We start from the raw sequence: 14,578 nt of genomic DNA, 5'->3' as shown, positions 1-14,578 counted from the left end.
GGAAGCAGCCGCATAGCACAGGGAGATCAGCTCGGTGCTTTGTGACCACCTAGAGGGGTGGGATAGGGAGGGTGGGAGGGAGGGAGATGCAAGAGGGAAGAGATATGGGAACATATGTATATGTATAACTGATTCATTTTGTTATAAAGCAGAAACTAACACACCATTGTAAAGCAATTATACTCCAATAAAGATGTTAAAATTTTTTTTAAATAAATAAAAAAAAATAAAGATAAGGAGCTTGAGGCTAAATGACATGGGAATAAACTAAGTCCTACTGTATGTAGGAAGGAATTTGTTAGCTCTTTACATTAGGCAGCTCATGTAATCTACTATCAATAAGGATAGGAGGCTCATTTTACTGAAGACATTGCAATTTCAGAGAAGTCATAATTTTTTCAAGATCACAGGCAAGTAGAAGCAAAAACAGGAATGTCTGAATTCAAACTATTTGAATCCTAAGCCCAAAAATCCCCCCCAAATTTCTGTTTTTACTCTGTGATAATTCTTAAATAGAAATAAATTTCTACAAATGTCATCCACAGTGAATTTTAGGATACATGAGGATGAATGAGGACACAGCAGTCTGTCGTTTGTATGTATGACTAGCATCAGAGCTTCCCCAGCTAAGGAAACCAGCAGCAGAGAGAAAAGTCAGCACCCAGAGAAAATCAACCATCTACACTTCCACACAAGACACACACTGGAGCAAAATTATCTTTCTCCGCTAGAGATCCAGGAATAGGTAGGATGGTCAACACAAGGCTGAGAGAGAACCAGGTCCAACATATGACAGGCAGGCAGCTTGAGCAAGACATAAACAGTACAAATCTAACCACCACCCACCCTTGGGCTGGAAGGGGATACAGTTTTAGCCTAGACCAACAAACTTATTTTGAATAGAGATTTACATTCATCTTGAATATTTTCTGGATAATTTTGTTGACACACGCACACACAAACACAAATAAAATCAACTGAGGTATTAATAGCAGGGTATGTTTTTACTTGGTGACCATTATTGAAATAATTTACAAATAAGTTACACTAAAGTTCATCTCTAAGTCAAGCTGTTTGGAACCTGGAATGCATTCCAGAAGCACACTAAACTGAAGTTAAATTTCTCAGCCCAAGAAAAATTTCAACTCACAAACAGAACCAGTGTTACCAGAAGCTAACCATTCTTTACAACAGTGCTTCCCTCTGGAGCAAAAGTCAGCTGGCTGCAGGCTGAGAGTCCTGCTCTGTGTGTCTGGGTTCTACTCACAAGTTGTAAGAGATCTGTTCCCATTCCTTCACTCCAAGCAGGCAGCAAAGAACCTCAAGCCAGAATTAACCATTAACAACAAAAATGAGCCACCACTTACTGAGGTGCTGTACTTACATGATCTTAAGTAATCCTGACAATAACCTTGTGAAAAAGAACTTTGATTCCCATTTTCAGCAAAACAAACAGGTGAAGAGTCAAAGAAATTGCTCGGATCACAGGGCCAGAAGTGGTGGTAGTGAGATTCAAATGCAGATCCAACTAACCGCAGCAGACTCTATTCTTATAACCACTGGAGGTGACAAGAATTTTGAGATTACAGGTAATCCTACACTCACACAGGAGATTTCTAAAAACATGTACAAAACCCAAGAGCAAAGGTAATCCCAGTGGGGCTTCTACACCAGACAGAGTTATGGTGATGAAGATGAGGATAAGCATGAAAATGACGTGGGAGAAGAGAAGAGATGATTAATTTATACTTTTCCTTCTAAAACATAATCTCCGAGGAGGATTTACTTTTTTGCTAAGGGGCAATGAATAATCAGTTAGGACAAAATATTCTCTACATTTATCCTCTCCAAACGTTTCACATCTTTGTATTATATTTTTCAGACACATTTCTCATCACTAATATTATCATTCTCAATTTCCCATTTTACCCTCATTTTTGTAAAATGTTTGTACTGTAAGGGCAAAATGAGCAAAATATTCTAATGTTTGTTTCAACTTATAATACGCAATAACTAAAATTAAAATACTGGCTACCAAGCAGCATTACCAATATCAACAGTTTAACAGAATCATTTCCAGGTTATGGACAACATCCAGATACGGTGTTTAAGGGTGTCTAGCTAACAACACGGGAAAGAGGGCTCTGTGGCACACGGGCAGTCCCGCACTCTGACCCAGCAGGCAAAGAGCATGAACAGACAGGGACTGGGAAAGGTCACTGGTGACCTAAGGTGAAAGAAAGGACAATCCTTTCCTAGGACATAATGAAGAGGAAACAAATTCAGTGTGCAAAAATCTACACGCATCTGAATTCTGCATATATCTACTGCAAAGATTTACTTAACTGAAAAATAAATTTTGTAACTGAGCTCCCTATTAAATGAATCAAAGTTCTTTTTGAATCTTACCTCCATCATTGTCAAAATAACCGCAAGTCCCCCAAAACGAGGTTCATACAATATTTATGTTTCAGATACAATTGTACGTTGATGTTATAAGAAAAGATAATTTCAACTCACTGATCAATTCAAATAATATTAAAATACATTCAGAGAAGTCTAAAATTTAGATTTTCACTATGATAATAATAACAAATACAACATATGCTTTAACCCATACTGGCAGATTAGAAATTTTTACTTCAAATGGAATACATAAGGTAAATTAATATTACTATATTTTAAAGCATTAAAATAAATTGTATGCACCAACTGCACAAACATACACATTCTTTCTCTCCTCCTCTCTCTTTCTTTTTCTTATTCATCATTCCGAGAGCAGTGAAAACCAATCAAAAGAGGGAAGCGTCAAGAGGAAGAAAAAGAAAAATCCCATTTTTCCAAATTAATCATTAACCTCACTGATGACAGCTGACTTATCTTCATGACTTTTTCATACCTATTTAATGATATTTCCTATGGTGACTCTTGCCTTAATACTGTGACTGTTTTTATCTAAAAAGTGTATGCGTATATACATGTACATATGTATGTACGAAACTAATTTGTATTCAGTAATGCTTATCTTCAAATGTTCAAATGTAAGATATATTTTGAAAAACAGCAAGAATACTATGACCCTGGGCTTCCCTGGTGGCGCAGTGGTTAAGAATCCGCCTGCCAATGCAGGGGACACAGGTTCGAGCCCTGGTCCGGGAAGATCCCACATGCCACAGAGCAACTAAGTCCGTGCTCCACAACTACTGAGCCTGTGGCTCTAGAGCCAGCGAGTCACAACTACTAAGCCCACGTGTCACAATTACTGAAGCCTGCGCGCCTAGAGCCCGTGCACCTCAACGGAGAGCAGCCCCCGCTTGCCGCAGCTAGAGAAAGCCCGCACACAGCATCGAAGACCTAATGCAGCCAAAAATTAATTAATTAATTAAAAAAAGAAGAATACTATGACCCTTTCAAAGTCCCGCAAAATAATAGATTTATATATCTCTAATGATGGTTGAGATAAAATCTCTAATCAAGGCAATTTAAAAGTAGCAGGACAACATCATCACCATTAACAAAGAGCAAATACAGAGAAAAAGGAAATGGACTAAGTTATTAAAAGAGCTAGAAAAAGAGGCTATTAAAAGTTACCTATATTTGTGCTCTAATAACTTTTTCCACAAGTTGAAACTACTCCTTCTAAGCATTTACACTATCAAAGTAAGAAGACTAACACGATTTTAGAGTCTTGGTGTACTGTGGACAGCAAAATACCAATAAATAACAAAGTATTATTTGCCCACTCTAAAGTCTTAACATGAATTTCCAGTTAAGCAAGAAATGGTTAACTACAATTTGCTTGGCTGTAGGTCTACCTTGTTGAATATTAACAGTATATACAAATGGAGACTCATTCCCTTTACTGGACAGAAAATGGGCAGCATACCCTAAATATCTCAGATACTATGAGCAGTTGTGGTCTCTCTGCTGAGGCCAATCAGAGGTACCATCTAGTTCTGCTACTACTGCATCAGCAAGCAGTAAATAAAATAAAAACAAAGCTTGTAAATATACAAAGAATACATCTCAGTAATTAAAACACAAAAGCTATATACCACCTACATCTTAAAGACGAAATTAAATAAGTCTAATCTGAAAATTCTCAGACCTTAGTAAAGATTACTGAATTTTTGCATAATCTGCAATAAACCCCAAATGTACATTTAAATATGACTTCTGGATAATCAAGCTAACAACAAAAATTTTTTTTTTACTGTTCACAAATTCCCCCCAAAGATAATTAGCAAGCTATAAAGTTATCCATATTTATATAACAAAGCTTTTTGCCTACATTGAAACCACTAAGTTTTTAAACTTAATGTAAGTATTCTAAGCTTTCTACAACTATTAATATATATTCATGAATAGAAGTGCAAATTGAGCTTATTCCTAGAAAAACAGACAGGGAATAATCAACAGTAATTTTTCTTAAATGACAAACACTTTCCACACGGCTAAGATAAAGTAGAAGTGAGACTGAGTAAGAAAGATAGCCTCATCGAGATGAACAGGAGTGCCTGTGTGAAGGTGGAAAACACCGGTGGGTGTCATATTTTTAACAGGGACAAGCTTAGATAAAATTTAGAAAATAAACCACACAGTCACATTCAACGTGTGAAAGCACTGCTGAATTTTATTACTTTGAACCATAATTTTTTTTTTTTAAAATAAGAAACTCAATCACAGCTGCTCCATGGAAAAAAAAAAGGCGGGGGGTGGTGGATAACTGAATTTCAAACTGCTGCTAACCAATGTCTACCACATGGGGAATAGAATACGTATGTAGATGTATATTCAATGACAAAATAACTGTAATGAAATATTCATTTGAAAAGTAATTAAGTATTGCAATTTAAAAGCTAAACTTTCACAACACAAAAATCATCATGCAGCTTTGAGATTAATACATTCTTATGTCCTCTGGTGCTTATTACTATTTAGCACCTCATCCATGTTAATATTTTGATTGTTCGTATATTTTTCAATTCTTACAAGCTAAAATAAAAAAGAATTAAAGAATGATTCCAAATATCTGAAACAAAACATTTACAGACCACATAAACCTTAGTAAGTTTTCCTAAAACATGAAAAATAAACCTTTTCAAATAAGAGAATCATACTTCAACTGAAGTTAAGCTGTTTAAAAACGTATCTTCTTTCCTGCAAAATCATTAACTCCAAATTTACAGTTTTTACAAGCACAGAAACACACAAACACATACACACAACCTCCTATGACCTGAGTATACATATATGATTACGCTATCAAAAAAGAATTTAAAACCATAAATCACACAAATAATCCTATCCTAATTTTCCCTACACAAAGTATCAAATGAGCCAGTCTGCAGTCTCAGCATAAAAGCATGAAGAGATTTTTTTTGTCAGGGAAAGAAATTAGTAGGATTTTAAGCTTCAATGGTCAAAACAGACTATTAGCTTCCATTTGGTTATCAGTCAAATAAGCAGAGTGGTCTCTAAAGTGTCCCCAACAGATAGAAATAAATTCTCAAAATGAGACTTAGCGCCTGCTTTTCTCATTGGGAAGGGACCAAAAAAAAAAAAAAAAAACAGCCGATTCAGCATATGCAGTACATCCGTGCAAGTCACATACTACTGATGTCACAGGGAGCCCTGACAGCTCCTAGCCCTGAGGGGCCAAAGGGTACAAGATGCGGTAACAAGGCAGGCAGCTGGGCCCAAGGCAAGGCCAGGCGTGGAGGGAGACAATGGGACACAGGGCTCCCACAACAGTAAGCCAGAATGCAGAATCGCTATGACTTCTCCCCAAGACAGAAGAGATTCTGAAATGGCAACAAAAACGTGGTATGCAAGAAGTTCTCATTCAAGTGTTATCAACGAGAGCTTCTTTCCCCACTTGGCAAGCACCAGTTTATTCTGAAGACAGAGGGAACAGAAAACTGTCTCAGAACCCAGACTTACGTCATGCGTAGTTCATGCTATAGATTATCTGTCATCCCTCTCAGACTGTTACCCTCATAAGCACATTAAATTTCTCTCTTTTCAAAATAAACATGATACAATTCCTGTAAACAAGGAGAATCTCAAATAAATATGTCGAAAGGAAAAGTCTGTCTCGAGGAATTCTGTTTGTTTATACAACAAACTCTTCCATGGTCTTGATGTAATTTAAAGTAGCATCTGATCATTGTTAGTAAATACCGTTCAGAATGTTTTTTTTTAAGTGTTTCTTTATTTTTACTTGTTGACAGTTTGCTTTATTTATTTATTTATGGCTGTGTTGGGTCGTTTCTGTGCGAGGGCTTTCTCTAGTTGTGGCAAGCGGGGGCCACTCTTCATCGCGGTGCATGGGCCTCTCACTATCGCGGCCTCTCTTGTTGCGGAGCACAGGCTCCAGACGCGCAGGCTCAGTAATTGTGGCTCACGGGCCCAGTTGCTCCGCGGCATGTGGGATCTTCCCAGACCAGGGCTCGAACCCGTGTCCCCTGCATTGGCAGGCAGATTCTCAACCTCTGCGCAACCAGGGAAGCCCCCGCTCAGCACTTTTGTGTGGTACGCGGGCCTCTCACTGTTGTGGCCTCTCCCGTTGCAGGGCACAGGCTCCGGACGCGCAGGCTCAGCGGCCATGGCTCATGGCCCCAGCCGCTCCGCGGCATGTGGGGTCTTCCCGGACCGGGTCACGAACCCGTGTCCCCTGCATCGACAGGCGGACTCTCAATCACTGCGCCACCAGGGAAGCCCTGCATTTTTTTAAAAGTCTAAGTATCATTTTAAACACTAAAGATCAATATAACAAGGAAGACAACTCAAATATGCAATGCTTAATTATACAGTATATTTAGGCTTCATATTTTTTTAAACATCTTTATTGGAGTATAATTGCTTTACAATAATGTGTTAGTTTCTGCTTTATAACAAAGTGAATCAGTTATACATATACATATGTCCCCATATCTCTTCCCTCTTGCGCCTCCCTCCCTCCCACCCTCCCTATCCCACCCCTCTAGGTGGTCACAAAGCACTGAGCTGATCTATCTCCCTGTGCTATGCGGCTGCTTGCCACTAGCTAGCTATTTTACGTTTGGTAGTGCATATATGTCCACGTTACTCTCTCGCTTTGTCCCAGCTTACCCTTCCCCCTCCTCGTATCCTCAAGTCCATTCTCTAGTAGGTCTGTGTCTTTATTCCCGTCTTGCCCCTAGGTTCTTCATGACTTTTTATTTTGATTCCATATATATATATATATGTGTTAGCATATGGTATTTGTTTTTCTCTTTCTGACTTACTTCACTCTGTATGACAGACTCTAGGTCCATCCACCTCACTACAAATAACTCAATTTCGTTTCTTTTTATGGCTGAGTAATATTCCATTGTATATACGTGCCACATCTTCTTTACCCATTCATCTGTCGATGGGCACTTAGGTTGCTTCCATGTCCTGGCTATTGTAAATAGATCTGCAATGGACATTGTGGTACATGACTCTTTTTGAATTATGGTTTTCTCAGGGTATATGCCCAGCAGTGGGATTGCTGGGTCATACGGTAGTTCTATTATTAGTTTTTTAAGGAACCTCCATACTGTTCTCCATAGTGGCTGTATCAATTTACATTCCCACCAACAGTGCAAGAGGGTTCCCTTTTCTCCACAGCCTCTCCAGCATTTCTTGTTTGTAGATTTTTTGATGATGGCCATTGTGACCGGTGTGAGATGATATCTCATTGTAGTTTTGATTTGCATTTCTCTAATGATTAATGATGTTGAGCATTCTTTCATGTGTTTGTTGGCAATCTGTGTATCTTCTTTGGAGAAATGTTTATTTAGGTCTTCTGCCCATTTCTGGATTGGGTTGTTTGTTTTTTTGGTATTGAGCTGCATGAGCTGCTTGTATATTCTGGAGATTAATCCTTTGTCGGTTGCTTTGTTTGCAAGTATTTTCTCCCATTCTGAGGGTTGTCTTTTCATCTTGTTTATGGTTTCTTTTGCTGTGCAAAAGCTTTTCAGTTTCATTAGGTCCCAGTTGTTTATTTTTGTTTTTATTTCCATTTCTCTAGGAGGTGGGTCAAAAAGGATCTTGCTGTGATTTATGTCATAGAGTGTTCTGCCTATGTTTTTCTCTAAGAGTTTGATAGTGCCTGGCCTTACATTTAGGTCTTTAATCCATTTTGAATTTATTTTTGTGTATGGTGTTTGGGTGTGTTCTAATTTCATTCTTTTACATATAGTTGTCCAGTTTTCCCAGCACCACTTATTGAAGAGGCTGTCTTTTCTCCACTGTATATTCTTGCCTCCTTTATCAAAGATAAGGTGACCATATGTGCGTGGGTTTATCTCTGGGCTTTCTATCCTGCTCCACTGATCTATATTTCTGTTTTTGTGCCAGTACCATACCGTCTTGATGACTGTAGCTTTGTGGTATAGTCTGAAATCCAGGAGCCTGATTCCTCCAGCTCTGTTTTTCTTAAGATTGCTTTGGCTATTCGGGGTCTTTTGTGTTTCCTTACAAATTGTGAAGTTTTTTGTTCTAGTTCTGTGAAAAATGACAGTGGTAGTTTGATAGGGATTGCACTGAATCTGTAGATTGCTTTGGGTAGTAGAGTCATTTTCACAATGTCGATTCTTCCAATCCAAGAACATGGCATATCTCTCCATCTATTTGTATCATCTTTAATTTCTTTCATCAGTGTCTTATAATTTTCTGCATACATGTCTTTTGTCTCCTTAGGTAGGTTTATTCCTAGATATTTTATTCTTTTTGTTGCAATGGTAAATGGAAGTGTTTTCTTAATTTCACTTTCAGACTTTTCATCATTAGTGTATGGGAATTAGGCTTCATATTTTCTTAAATGTGCTCATTCATCATTCCATATGGATGCTATGCAATCATTTAAAATGATGGTACACAACTATATTTGACAAGAAATTATGTTAAGTTTTCTAAGCAGGTTATAAGACAGTACATAGATGATAGGACCCTGTTTTTCTAAAAGAAATGAATTACCATGAATGTACACAGAGAAAACAAATCTAAGATATAGAAAATAGTAATCTCAACTTTATAATGAATATATATATCACCTACATCATTAAAATAACGAGTAAAGATATTTTTAAACAAAGAAAACTTTCATCACTGAGCTGTAGGCTTCTATCTTATTTTCTAATCTAACTCTACATTCCTTTTTTCATGCAAGAATTTAACACAGTTAAATAAACTGTAAGTAAAACAAAGAGTGATTTTTAAACACACTAAGACAAACAGAACCTATCAAAATAAGTTATGCCAACTATAAACTAAAGAAACTGACACAGGCACAGATTTCTGAAACACTACCTTCTAAAACTAAAAAATAAAAACAAAATTAAGAAACAATGAGGTGCATTTTACCCTGGTTTTATTTTGAAATGTTAGAAAGAACTGTTTAATTAAGTGGGGGAAGGAAATTTGCATTTACTGGTGAATTGTCATTTACCCTTTTGTAGTATTTTGAAAAGAGTATATATATATATATGTGTGTGTGTGTGTGTGTGTGTATAAAATTACTCTAGGAAATAAATCAGTATATCCATTCCTTTTAGTAAAAACAGTTGACTTATTTTTTATACGGAAAAAAACTGGCAGGCTGCCCCCCCCCCACATGATGTTTCTTACTTCATTTTGGAATATATAGAAATAAAATAAATTTTCTTTTCAAAAATGTATTCCTCAGTAAACAAAACCTCAGCCACGTAAGATCAGACAGGGAGCTGTTCTTTAGCCTCGTGTGCCCATTTATTTCTAGTTCAACAAACAACCAGCGAATATTACCTGTGTATGGATTTCACATTCAACGGGAGATAAGAGCTATGCATACAGTGACCTTGCCCTTCACGCCTAATTTCAAGTATTCCCAGTAACACTGCTGATCACCAGGCTTCTATCAAGAGGCCGCTCCAATGGTGACCCTGAGATAGGGAGCAGCGGCAGGCGAAGGGCCCGGCACATGTGCTCCTGGAACGGCTCCAAACCCGTTACCCTAGATGAGGACACAGGCTCGGAGGTGCAGTACTTGCCACCTGGCAACAGCCAGCAAGCAGCTGAAGGGCTGGGCCTGATGCCGCGCGAAGAAGTCACCTCAGCTCCACATGGAAGAGCCAAAGTCACAGTTTTCTAAGTCAGCGTTCACCACCTCCCAAAGGTCCTTACTGGTCACTTCTTTCATTTCACTCTCCAAAATACACACCTCAGTTGTATGGAATAGCATCACGTTTTCAAAATGTGGTTTGGCTTGAAATCTGACAGTGAAAGAAAGTTGACTGAACGTAAAAAGTTCTTGGTTTCGATGAAGCCGCCCCAGGGCAGGGGGTGCCCAGCCACGGAGCGTGCACAGGTCCACACGCCTCCTGCGCTGGGCTCTGTTCTCTCTTAGAGACCAAGACATCTCTGCAAGAGCTGAGGGGCTTGGGGCTTCTTTCTGTGACTTCTAGGAGGGCGATTTCTTACCTTTCCTGTGAGAACACAGAAAACTTCAAATTTAGAAATCAATGTTCCATTTTACAACTCTTTGTTCCTCTTTAACAAAGTAAAAAGGTGGCCCATTTTGCAATGGTTTTTCAGAGTGGCACCCCATACTACATACAAGAAAACACAGCGAGGTGTGCTCTCTAGACTTCCTGGTGCTTTTTCATAAAACGCTCAGGGAATAATTCTGCTTTTTCACTGAACAGAATCACCTCTCTAAATTCAAGCCTTAAAAAATACAGGAAAGTGTTGTGTGCCTATAATTCTAAAACCGTGTAACTTTGCTAAATTCAAATGCTATCCTAGTTTACCAGACTTTTTTTTTCCCCCGAGAGTAATTTGGGGTTCTCTGCCCTGGAAGTACATAAAAATAAATGCAAAGACTACAAGTGAAATTGTTGCTCTAATTTTTAAGGCTTTAGTCAATAGCTACCCTATGGGCACCGACTCAAAGGCATGTATACCAAACCCACACAAACTAAACACAATTGCTCATAAACAAAAATAGTACTTTTAAGGGCAACATTTTGTCAATAAAACAAGGTTTATGCATATTATTTCTTGCTGACTGAATATAATTACCAAATGAAAATTTTTGTTTACTATAAATTAGGATAAATTATTTTAAGAACAATAATTCCATTATATCAAGGGAACACAAGGGAACTTACAGCGAGTCAATAACGGACATCTGTCATACAAACAGATGCCAGATCACACATGTAGAAGGCCCAACTCCTCATCAGAAAACAAAAAATTACTGTTTTATTTTTAAGCAAAGAAATTTAGGAATTGTAAAGTTAAATGAAACACTGCTTTTAAAAAAATCTCAACGGTAGTTTAAGACGAACATAATGTTCTCCGTTAAATCAAGAAGTGGATGATCTTCAAAGACAATTCTGAATGAAAATTTAACCGGGAAACATGGGCAGCCACAGAGCAAACCAGAGAAAGAGGCATGGTGTGCAGACTTCTCACGTGCCAGTAACGGATTAAAGGAGGACCCGGGTGGGGGCAAGGAAGTCAATGCAGTTCCAACTCATTCAAAAGGTAGACTGTTTCCATCCTGATTTGAGAAAACAAAATGCTCTTCTACCAACTAGAGTGACCTAGCTCTCTTTAAATGCCCTTTAGATCAACAAAGAGCTATCACAAGCAGAAAGCATTATTCACACTCTCCCCACCCCATTCTAAACTCATACCTTGATGCTTTCTCAGCAGAAACAAAACCTTAATAGCTAAATGCCTCATAGATACCCGCTGAATCACTTCTCACTTCGAGCAGTGCTCTTACAGATTTCACCCAACTAAACTATATACAAAGAAAACTACAGCAGGAGAAATCTAAAGCTTTAAATATTATTTATTTACTGGGGGAATGTGAGGAAGGATCCGTATTTTTAAAACTGATGATATATTTAAAAGGACTGACTCAATGTAGTCAACAACTCTACAACTGTTACAGTTTCTTTTGAAAGACTTCTTGTAAAATTTCAGTAAATTGCTAAAATTTTAGTGAAAATGTCTTGATAAGAAGACAATATACATCCACCCTTTGAAGAGGTTTTAAGAATGAAACCCTACACACTGTAACAACAAACAACTCAAATTAGGTAAGACCTTTCCGGCAGAGTGAAGTAATGGTCACTTTCTTGCTTTCACCCTTCACAGACTAGACTAAAAAAGCAGAATATTACACTCAACCATTAAAAAAGAACACAAGCCGGGCTTCCCTGGTGGCGCAGTGGTTGAGAGTCCGCCTGTCGATGCAGGGGACACGGGTTCGTGCCCCGGTCCGGGAAGATCCCACATGCCGCGGAGCGGCTGGGCCCGTGAGCCATGGCCGCTGAGCCTGCGCGTGCGGAGCCTCTGCTCCGCAACGGGAGAGGCCACAGCAGTGAGAGGCCCGCGTACCACAAAAAAAGAGAAAAAAGAATACAAGCCAAGAATTCTTATTAATAGAAGAAAGAATTCCATTTTTGCAGAGCATCTTTCCTATGCAAGTCTCACAGACTTGTTTAATAACCTTCCCATAATCTTAACAAAAATTTGATAATTAAACTGTGTTTGGGGTTTTGTGTTTAGTTTGAGGCACATATAAGTAGTTTATGGTTTTATCTAAGTAAAAATTCCCGATAACAGCCAGGCTGGAAGAAAGGCAAGGGGGCTTCTTTATATTTCCTTACCCTTCAAAGAACTTTGCTTCATTAGTGAACTAACCCCCTATCGCTCCTGTCCTCATCTTCTTTCGTGCTTTGCTTCATTAACTGGACTGCAATCACTCCTTGGTTTTAACAGCGCTTCCTTAATAGAAATTACCCAGATTACTGACTTTTCCAAAAGGCGGGGAGCAGGGGGAGAGAGAACTATTATTTGTCAAAACAGGAAAGAGAAATCCAAACTGTAATAAAAAAAACACTGATTATTCAAAAGAAATACTGAAGACATCTGGAGAACATTTAAATACCCCACAACAAGATGGGTAAATGCACGTATATCACAACAAAACATGCTTGCCGAAAGGTGCTTCATAATCTCAGGGACTCTGTATTTCTTCATTTTTCTTCAAAACAGGAATGTATCCATCATAACGGCATACTACAAAGACTCAAGAATTGCTTAGTAAAATGAATTCATAAATTCCCCTTCTCCCATCATAAATAAAACAAATTAGGTTTATAGACTGAATGAGTAAGAACAACTAGCAATAATAATCCATCCATCGACTCTTGATGCTGAAGTGTACAGTACGCCACAGAATCAAACAAATATTGAGAAATTATTATGATTCATTCCTAGTGTTTTCTTCCTCTTCGTGGAGGGTGGGGGGAGGTAAACAGTTTAAAAATAAAAAGATGCTCCCAGGTGTCAGATAACAGGGTGATGATGAAAAAAAATGAAATGAAAAACAAACAAGTCGATATTTAACCCTTTGATATCAGGAAAAAGACACACCACATTGACAGTGCCATGACCGTTAAAATGCAGTGTTTAGTGAAATGAATGTAGACAACAAGCAAAAGTTGAATTCTGAAGGCGGTGACAAGTGAATTGGAAATCCTGGAACATATTATTCAAACTACTCAACTACATTATTTTGAATGTGAAATACAGTCTTTATGAAAGTTCTCAACATGCAGACCACTTAAAAAGTGAAGGAAGTAGCTGCTTTTAAATCTAAGGCGAAGGCACTGTTACACACAAATTCTCTAACAGAATAAAAAAATCCAGTTGTTTGGGGGACTTGGAAGTGGCTGTGATATGGGCTCAACATCCAGGTTTCACTGGCATCATCATCTCCATCATCACCTGGCAAATGAGGAAATCAGATTTAAAAAGTCAAGAGTCTGAAAATTTCCTATCCTGCCCTGAAGTTGTCACCTACTCTCATGCTCTAAATATATAAAATCATCCGAGACTCATGGAAGAAAACACCTCATTGCCCTTTACAATTAAACAGAAGGTAGACAGTCCTAAGAATCAGTAGACACTAGCTGTACACATTCAAGGGAAATTATGTACAACACCACAGGCTCAACCCTAACCTATTTGTCACACGTGACATCCAAGTTATGAGAAAGATGCCAAGTGATAGGCCGTAAGATATTTTACACTCCACATCCCAGCTTAGACCTGCACAATGGTGCGTGCGGGCACCCAGAATCCTGGAACTGCACGTGATATGCTCTGCTCCCCGTGGGTCACACCACTGCTCGACCTGAAGTCTGTGCCCAGGGGCCCAGACTCCTCACAGCCGAAGCTAACATTGATACTGGTGTGTATGTGGGAGGGAGGAGGGGGTACCCAGAAAACATCCTTAATGTAACCACCTCTGTAATAACTATTTCCAGTAAATATAGATAATTGGAAACTCAGAGAAACAGGCAAGTCAAAAGACAGGCAGGCACCTCAGCTTTCTAACTTCTAAAACAGTACTCAAGTGCACAGCATTCATTCACTAATGCACGATTGTCCTTACTCCTGAAATCTTGATTTTCAACCTATATGCCAAAACCATGCAACAGATAAACTGTACATCTAAAACATATCACATTTGTACCTGTGATCTCCTATACACATGTATGAATGAGTT

General features: G+C 38.5%; 1 protein-coding gene across 8 annotated transcripts in view; it reads right to left on the bottom strand.

Annotated features, from left to right (window-relative positions):
- Positions 1-14,578, bottom strand: part of ARID1B (AT-rich interaction domain 1B) — a 411,849-nt gene that overhangs the window by 223,028 nt on the left and 174,243 nt on the right. The gene's annotated exons all lie outside the window — the stretch shown is intronic.

Source organism: Grampus griseus (genome assembly GCF_964374135.1).
Source record: "Grampus griseus genome assembly, chromosome: 13".
NCBI classification, from domain to species: domain Eukaryota; kingdom Metazoa; phylum Chordata; class Mammalia; order Artiodactyla; family Delphinidae; genus Grampus; species Grampus griseus.
This window is presented reverse-complemented; position numbering and strand designations above follow the sequence as displayed.